Raw genomic sequence first — 8,983 nt, forward strand, 5'->3', positions numbered from 1 at the left:
GGAGGGTGGAGGGACAGCGCAGGAGGGGAAGACCCTCTATGAGATGGATTGATTCGGTGACTGGGGTAATCGGGATGGGTGTGTCAGAGGCAGTGCTGTTGGCCCAGGATAGAGCAGGGTTTAGGGCTATTGTGCATAGGGTCGCTATGAGTCGCAAACCACTCAATGGCACATAACAACAACAACAACATAAAACCATTATTGTAGAATGAATATGAGGAGCCAAGGTGGGGAGCTTAATCATAGGGGCACACAATTTGATGGGTGGGAGGAGTGCTGGATAAGGGAAAGGAGAAAGAGCCTGTGTGGATTAAATGTTTACTGAAAAATGAGAAAAGCTCTTTGGACTGATGAACTGTATTTTGCTATTAACTGAGAAGCTGTTTGGACTGAAGGATTATATTATAGACTATTAGGGTTTGCATTTGAAAAGCTCTTTGAACTGAGAAAATGTAGCTTGCTGTTAGCCTCAATTATAGTTTGACAGCTTTTCTAATGAATCCTATAACTCTGAATATAATCCTCTCAAGTCTGTGTGGTGATTTGGAATGGATTTTTGAACCAAGGGTTCAGGGGCATAAGAAGACATTTGTATGTTGGATGCTGTTGATGAAGGGAGGTCCCCCTTGTGAATTTAGTAGATGTTGTACTGGGCTATCCTCATGTGCTCTTTGCTCAAATCACAGGTGTCATCAAGTCAACTGTATCTCGTAGTGACCCTATGAACAACAGATCAGAACCTTGGACCATGTTGCACCATTTTAACAATCTCTACGGTATTTAAGCTCATTGTTGCAGTAACTATCTCAATCTGTCTTGTTCCATGTCTTCCTCTCTTTTGCTAATCCTCTACTTTACCAAGCAACTTTTTCCTAGACAGTTTAATGAATCAGAATCAACTCGACAGAGGATGTGGGTATATTTGTGTGTGTATCACTGAGTCACAAGCAACTCAAAGGCACATAACAACAACAACAACACCAAAAGGTCAGAACATTTCAAGTATAAATTAGAAGGTAGGGAGTAGGAAGATTAAGTAAATGGAAGTCAAACGACATGCTTAAAGATAGCAAGAATATTGACACATGTGAAAAAAGTAGCCAATCTCAGTGATGATTATGTTCAGTAACTACAGAATAGGAAACAGATTCTACTGTGTAAATTTTCACCAAAAATTAAGTATTTTATCGAAAGAGTAAAGAGACAATCTACACACTGGAGGGAAATCTTTAGAAATTATTTCATTGCTAAGAGCCTAATGCTTAAAATATTTTTTTAAAAAAATATACAATTTAACAATAAAAAGATAGCCAGTAAAAAAGAAAATAGTTAAACTAAAATAACAGGAATAACAAAGAGTGGCACGTAATACATAGTCCAAAGGATGTCATTATAGGGCAAAAAGCTGGGGACATTTTAACTTGAGCTGTATTCATCTAATTAATTGATAACTTTGTAAATATTTTAAGGACTGAGTTATGTTATTTATCTAAGTAATATTAAATTATGTAAATATGTAAAACTTCACATACCTAATAAAGACTCAGGGAGCTCTAGTGGCCTAAACTATAGAGAATTATGCTGTTGACCGAAAGGCCATGCCTTTCTGTTAGTTCAAATGCACCAACCACTCCGCAGAGAAAGATGGACCATCTCCTCCCATGTGATTTACAAAGCTGGAAACCCAATAGTCAGCTATGAGTTCTCACTCTATAGTAACGACTGGGTATCTGAACTTCCTAAAATAAGGTCGATCATTCATAACATAGAGAAGACAAATGCATGTAAGATTTTTGGTTCTTAATTTAGCTAAATGTTCCTAATAATCTCATCTGTCTTATTTTGTATCAGGATATTGGTCAATGCCTAGCAGGAGAAAATAATTCACTCTCAAGAGAATACTGCCTATTTTACCTGACGTAAAAGCAGATTTCCTGTATGGATTTTACAGCTTAAATGAAGAGACTTATATGGTAAATATTAGTTGTTGTTATTGTTATGTGCCATTGAGTCGCTTGCTACTCATAGCGACCCTAGATACAACTGCCCTAAACCCTCCTCTGTCCTGTGCCAATCTCATGTCTCTGACACACCCACCCCAATTACTCCTGTCACTGAATCAATCCATCTCATAGAGGATCTTCCCCTCCTGCACTGTCTCTCCACCCTCCCAAGCATGATTTTCCTCTTTAAGGACTGGTCTCTCCTTACAAAATGTCCAAAGTATGTCAGATGAAGCCTCAGAATCCATGCCTCCAAGGAACAGCCCAATTTAACCCTCTCCAGGACAAACCTGTTTGTTTTCTTAGCAGTTCATGGTACATTCAGTACTCTCCTCCAGCAGCACAGTTCAAAGGCATCAATTCTCCTCCTATCTTCCCTATTCATTGTCCAACTCTCTGATGCATAACAACTGAATTGCAAAGACCATGGCCTGTATCAGGTGCACCTTAGTCTCCAGAGTGACACCATTACTCTTCAGTACTGTAGAGAGGTCTCTAACAACAGACTTTCACATCGCAATACATGTTTTAATTTCCTGGCAGCTGATGCCAAGAGTGCGACTTCGGAGCCAAGAAAACGAAAGCTGTGAACAATCTCACGTTTGCCTCCTGGTCCAAGTGTAAGTTTCACATTACCATGATCAAGTGTTCTGGGATTCCCATTCTTCTCAGAGTCAGCCACAGTTTGTTTTGATCCACACGGTCAAACGCCTTTGCATAATCAATGAAACACAGATAGACATTGCTCTGGTACTCCCTGCTTTCAGCCAACATCCATCTAACATTAGCTACAATATCCCTAGTATCACTGCCTCTTTAAACCCAGCCTGCACTTCAGACAGTTCTCTGTTGATGTGCTGTTCCAGTCGTTTTTGGATAATCTGCAGCAGAATCTTGCTTGCATGTGATATTATTGATATTGTTTGATAATTTCCACACTTTCTTGGATTACCTTTCTTTGAAATGGGAGCAAATATAGATCTTTTTCAGTCAGTTGACCAGGTGGTTGTCCTCCAGATTTCTTGGGACAATTTGGTGAGCCTATCTAGGGCAGCATCTCTTTGTTGAAATATATCAATGTATCCCTTTAACAGTAGTTGAAAGAACAAAAGATATAAAAACAGATTAGAAAGCCAATTCTTACTGTTTTCATGAAATGAACCTTGAAACACAGAGTGTTCACAGCATATGACTTGAGATGAAAATAATCAGGAATAAACCTCTAATTTCATAATTTCACAGGTCTCATGAAAGCACCCTTGGGTGACTCCTGTCCTTTCTTCTACATAAGTGCCAGTGCTGTTTACTGTTGCTTCAGACCCTCTGACACCATCACAGCCTTTAGCTCTCAGTTGAGAAATGGCTTTGTGGTTCATGTGAGCTATTCGTCATAGGGATATAAGAGATCTGTGATAGTCTAGTGGTAAGGGGTTGTACTTACAACCTAAAGGGATGTGAATCAAATCCATCAGTTGCTCCACAGTAGAAAAAAGGGCATTCTCCTCCTTTATAATTTGTAGCCTCTGAAAACCCGCTGAAGAATGAGCAATGAATCACGGGCTCTGATTCAACATTATAGTAACAACAAGAACAACACTGAGCTTTCAGAATTATAATCTATAATCGACAGGGATAGAGTACAAGCAAAAACACATGTAACAAAGTTCCATGTCTTCAAAGAGAAAAGTGCTTGGATTTGCATGTGAAGAAAACCTTAGAGAATGTGTCTTCCTGTCTCTATCCACCTTTATGACTTGACTAAGAAGTTGTGCATATTTCATATTGTAACCACAATGCTACCATCTAGCCCCTACTGAATGAAGAAAACCTCTTTAAGTCTCATCATCCAGTAGCTTAAATCTCTTTTCCATCTGTAGTAGTAATTTAGAGCGATACAGAAGTGCCACCTAGTGGCTTCAGAGAAGAAGGCAAAGTGTGTTACATGAGAAAGAAAATTACGTACTGTGTGGACTTGATGGGCCATTCAAACCCATCAATGAGGAATAAAGACAAGCAGTCTACTCCAATTAAGATTTACAGCATCAGAAACCTGATGGGAGGATCGCCATGGGAAAAATCATCTTAAATGGCAGTGGGTTTGGTTTTAAAATAGTGAAAGACTAAAGTTAGAAAAATGGCACAATTTAGGAGATGAATTTGTAATCTTTAAAATGTATTTTTAAAAAAGGCCTGAAAACCCATTGTCTTTGAGTTGAAATCAACTCAACACTGACCCTACAGTGATCTTGCAAGGCCGAAAATCTCACAGGAGGGGATTGCCCATCTTTCTCCCTCTGAGAAGCTGGTGGATCTTAACCTTCACAGATGTACCATCTTTGATTTGGCATTACAACATCTTACAAATTATACTACCAAAGATGCATTTAAAATATATAGCTAAATTACTTAGTCTTTGATTATAAAATTATATCTCTGCCTCTAAGATGCATCTTGTTACATCAATGTTACAATGTAATACTAATATATTAACTCTTAAAATTAACTTCTCACTTTATCTGATGATTATTGTCACAAAATAACATTATACACTCAAAGGGGGATCACTCATATAAAAGCATAATTTTTATCATAGCTGAAAAAAGGTAAAGTATAAAAAACTTCAAATACATTTACTCTCAAATATGAATTTCCAATTTAATACATTTTGTGACCTTAGGCAAGTTACTTAATCCATTTGAAAATGTCATTTTTAAAAAAACAATCAGGTAAATGTGAAGTATATGAGTCACTTTAGAAGGTTTTGGGATGGATCCCATAAAATAACGCAGTGCTGATGTGTATTATATTGAGAATTCACTCTCAATCTCTTTAAGTGCTTGTAAAAAGACATACAGCACCTTATGTACCAGTATAAAACTGGTAACTGTTGAGTCAAAAACTCACATAGTGAGTAGAATAGAGGGTTTTCAGCACCAGTCTTTTAGATGGTGCTGTAAAACACCCGATGTCTTTGGTCAGAAGAGACTACCTGCAAGCTGGACACACGGCAGCACAATAGATTGTGTTTACGATCATTAAATTAAGCATGAGGTTAAGTAGCCCAGAGTGAACAAAAAGTAAGACAAAAAGAAGTATTTTTTTATCTAAGTGAAGTTAAGGATTATGATTTAAGTGAAAGTTTCAGGCCCAAATGACTTTCCATTCAATCCTTCATATATATTTTATTTCATGAAATTCATTCCAAAGCTCACAACATAATGACCTTCTTCTCACTTCCCTCCAGTGATTTTGGCTTCCACTCATTCTTCCATCCTATCTCTGTGCCTTCCAAGCTTTATCCCTGGGCAAATGATCTTTTATTGCTGATTATTCTAGGGATTAAGTATCTTTCTGCTGTTACTGTTCACCCAATATGCCTCTCTGCTATCAGTTTTCAAAAGACAAATTGTACTGGGGAAAAGGTCCCCATCAGGGACCTTTCCAGAATGCTGAAAAGCAACAAAGTCAGTTCTAAGGTGCACCTGATCCAGGCCATGGTCTTCACAATCACATGCTATGCATCAGAGTGCCAGACAATGACTAAGGATGACAGAAGAATTGATGCCTTTGAGTTATGGTGTTGGAGAAGTCGTGAGCACACCATATACCACCAAGAAAACAAATAGGTCTGTCTTGAAGACCTTCTCCTTGGAAGCTAGTATTTTGAAGCTCTGTCTCACATACTTTGAGCACGTGACCAGAAGGGAACAGCCCTTGGAGAAGGACATCATGCTTGGACGGTAGGATCATGGGTGGTGGGATGGCACAGGAGTGGAAGACCCCAGATGGGATGGCTTGACACAATAACTAGGGCAATGGGGGTAGGTGTGTTGGAGTCAGTGAGACTGGCTCAGGACAGGGCAGGGTTCAGAGCTGTTGTACATAGGGGAACTATGAGTTGCAGATGACTCAATGGCACACAACAACAACAACAACAACTACTGTCAGTTTTTGGTGAAAAGCTGAATGAAAGATGTAAGTTTAATTCTAGGTTCCAAAGGCCCTTATCTTTGGGCTTCCACCAGTTTCTGACATCAGCAAGCTTATCAGTTTTATGAGCTTACTTTCACAGTTTTATCCTGCTGTGTCTGGGACCCTCTATTGTGGTCCCTTCTCGAGTGGTCAGCATGGGTAGCTGGGTATCATCTAGTTCTTCTGGTCTTGAGGTTATGGGGTGGAGGTTCCTTGTGTCCCATTAGTTTTTTGTACTGTATCTATGTGTCTTTCCTGTCCTTCATTCTACTTTGCTGTGGTAAGGAGTTGTGGTGCAATCCCAAAGGAACATTGTTCCAATCTACCAGCTGCTCTGTGGGAGAAAGATGGACAATCTCCTCCTGTGCCATTTACAGCCTCTGAAAACCCACCGGAGGGTCAGCTATTTGTCCCAGGCAGAAAGGGACCAATTGTTCCACTTTAGTTGGGCTCTTCAAAGCTTTTAAAACTTCACAGACTACTCATTAAAGTAGCACATAGAAGATTGTCTTTTTTTACTATATTATGGCAACTGGTCTTGACTATAGTTCTGAGGCTGTATGATTAACAGGTCCATCATGATATGATTAAGAAATTTACATAACTTTGCCCCCTTTGTTCTGCAATATGTAGAGATTTATTCACAACATTTACAAATATGCCTATAGACAAACATCTTCAAAATCTACATATGGTCATAGGGGTGGTCCCATTCACTGGGTTGTTCACCTTGCATGTCTGACTAAGCATCCACTTATAAATTAATGTTTATTATGGCCTAGCAGGTAAGGAGTTGTGTTGCCAAGCCAAAGGTGGGTGCTTCAAATCCACCAGGAACATCACAGCCAAAAATGGACCATTTCCTCCTATGTAATGTATAGTCTCTGAAAACCCATTAACCAGTCAGTAATGAGTTGTCTCCCACTTAATGGTACATAACAACAGCAAATTAGTACAGAGCTGTGCTTCCAGCCCAAAGACGGACAGTTCAAATCCAGCAGCTGTTTCACAGAACTGAATATCCCCTAAGTCACTGGAGGGTCAGTAATAAGTCAGTTCTGACTGGTTGGCAATGATTTATTGATTGTGGATAACACATGATCATGTGTGTAACTGTGTTTACCTTTGCTGACTCTATTTCTTGTGCTTCCTTCCCTTTATTATGCAAATCTAATTTATGTAATATCTTTCCCTTCACTCATCTTGATGAATATCTCTTATTTAGTTACTGATATTTCTCCCTTTCCCTGCCCTTCACATCTCTGTCAAGATATAAAACAATGCTTATTTCTTTATTTTTTTTAAACCTTTTCTTATTTTTTTTTACCTTTTCTTATATTTTTATCATTATGTACTCATATGATCTTTAGGAAGCTCTGGTGGCCTAGTGTAAGAAACTGTGCTGCAATCCCAAAGGCACATGGTTTGAATCCACCAGCTGCTCTGCGGGAGAAGAATGGACAGTCTCTTTCCATTTACTGTCTCTGAAACCTGCCGGAGGGTCAGCTATGGGTTGGTTCCAACTTGATAGTGCAAAACAACAACAACATATGATCTTTATCTTTTTGCAATTGTCTTACTTCATTTGGCATAATGTTCTAATTAGCAATCTCTGGTGGGGCAATTTATAGGAAGCTGCACTGCTGACACAAAGGTGGTGCCTCTCTGGTGGTTTAAATCCATCAGGGATCTAAGCAAGAAAGATGGCCAGTCTACTCCTATGCAATTGATATCCTCCACACATTCACTATGCATCTGTTCTAGCTCCATGAAATAAGTACTTCTGAGAATGTCTTGTTAATAGCATACAATCAACCCAAATGCCTATGAACAAATGAACAGAGAAACTGTGATACATTCACAGAGTGGAATACTATGCAGCACAAAATAATAGCAAATAATTAATGTAAAATACTATACAACATGTGCAAGTGTAGGGGATATTGTTGTTGTTGTTGTTGACTGCTACCAAGTCGAGCACAACTCGTAGTGACCCTATGAACAAAAGGCCTGAAGCCTTCCTATAACTATCATTGTTTCTTTTAGTTCATAGTTTCCAAAGGCATGTTGGTTTAGGAAGTGGATAACACTCGTGCTCCAAACCTGAATCAGTCTGGAAGCTCCACCAAACACTGCACTTGATGGGTTGTCAGTATGGTCTTTGACACACCTATGGCACAGTTGTTCAGCATCATAGCAACTACAAGTTACTTCACACAGCAAATAGACAGACCATTGCTGTGCCACTTAAAAGAATGTTCAATCTCAAATCAATTAACATTTGGCCCAAATCTGCAGACTTAGCCCAAACACTACTGCATTTTTAAATTCAGGCATGCCCAAAGGCTGATGAACTACAAACCAGAGACCCCCAGTCCATCTGGCATGTCCAATCTGCTGACACCCTCTTGTGACAAAAATAAAGCTAAAAAGCCAAACGTTTCATGTGTGGCCCTCATCAAGATGTGAGAAGCCATTCTCCAGCAACAAACCAATTCACAGGAGCCGCCATCTGTGGACTTAGCCAAGTACTAGAGCATTTTTACATTCAGAGGATATTATGCTGAGCAAAAATAACAGTCACAAAAGGACAAATACTGCATAAGACCACTACTGTGAAAACAGGAGGGTAATTGGGGTGGGGCTGGGGTGAGGAGGTCAAAAATAAAATGTATAGACATTAACACAGCAGAGGACCACGACAAGGGAGGAACAACCTGGGAATGGACTTAAGGACAATGTGGGTACTGCAATTGGCTGTTACTATTGGTACTGTGTGCCATCGAGTTGGAACTACCCATGGATGACCGTACACAGGGTTTTCAGAGGCAGTAATCACACAGAAGGATATTCTCCATCCTTCAACCCTGGAGCAGCTGGTAGATTTGAACCACGTGCCTTTGGGGCTGCAGCACAGAGTCCCACTAGGCCACCAATATATATATATATATGATACATAATATGAATGAAGGATAGTGTGAAACAAAATGAATGTTAACTTTGTTAGC

The 8,983-nt window shown here is 39.4% G+C and overlaps 1 protein-coding gene across 1 annotated transcript in view; it reads right to left on the bottom strand.

Annotated features, from left to right (window-relative positions):
• FMN2 (formin 2) overlaps positions 1-8,983 on the bottom strand; it is a 417,308-nt gene that overhangs the window by 249,815 nt on the left and 158,510 nt on the right. The window lies entirely within an intron of this gene.

The sequence above is a fragment of the Elephantulus edwardii genome, unplaced genomic scaffold (genome assembly GCF_000299155.1).
Source record: "Elephantulus edwardii isolate Elephantulus edwardi_28Jun2011 unplaced genomic scaffold, EleEdw1.0 scaffold00331, whole genome shotgun sequence".
Taxonomy (NCBI): Eukaryota; Metazoa; Chordata; class Mammalia; order Macroscelidea; family Macroscelididae; genus Elephantulus; species Elephantulus edwardii.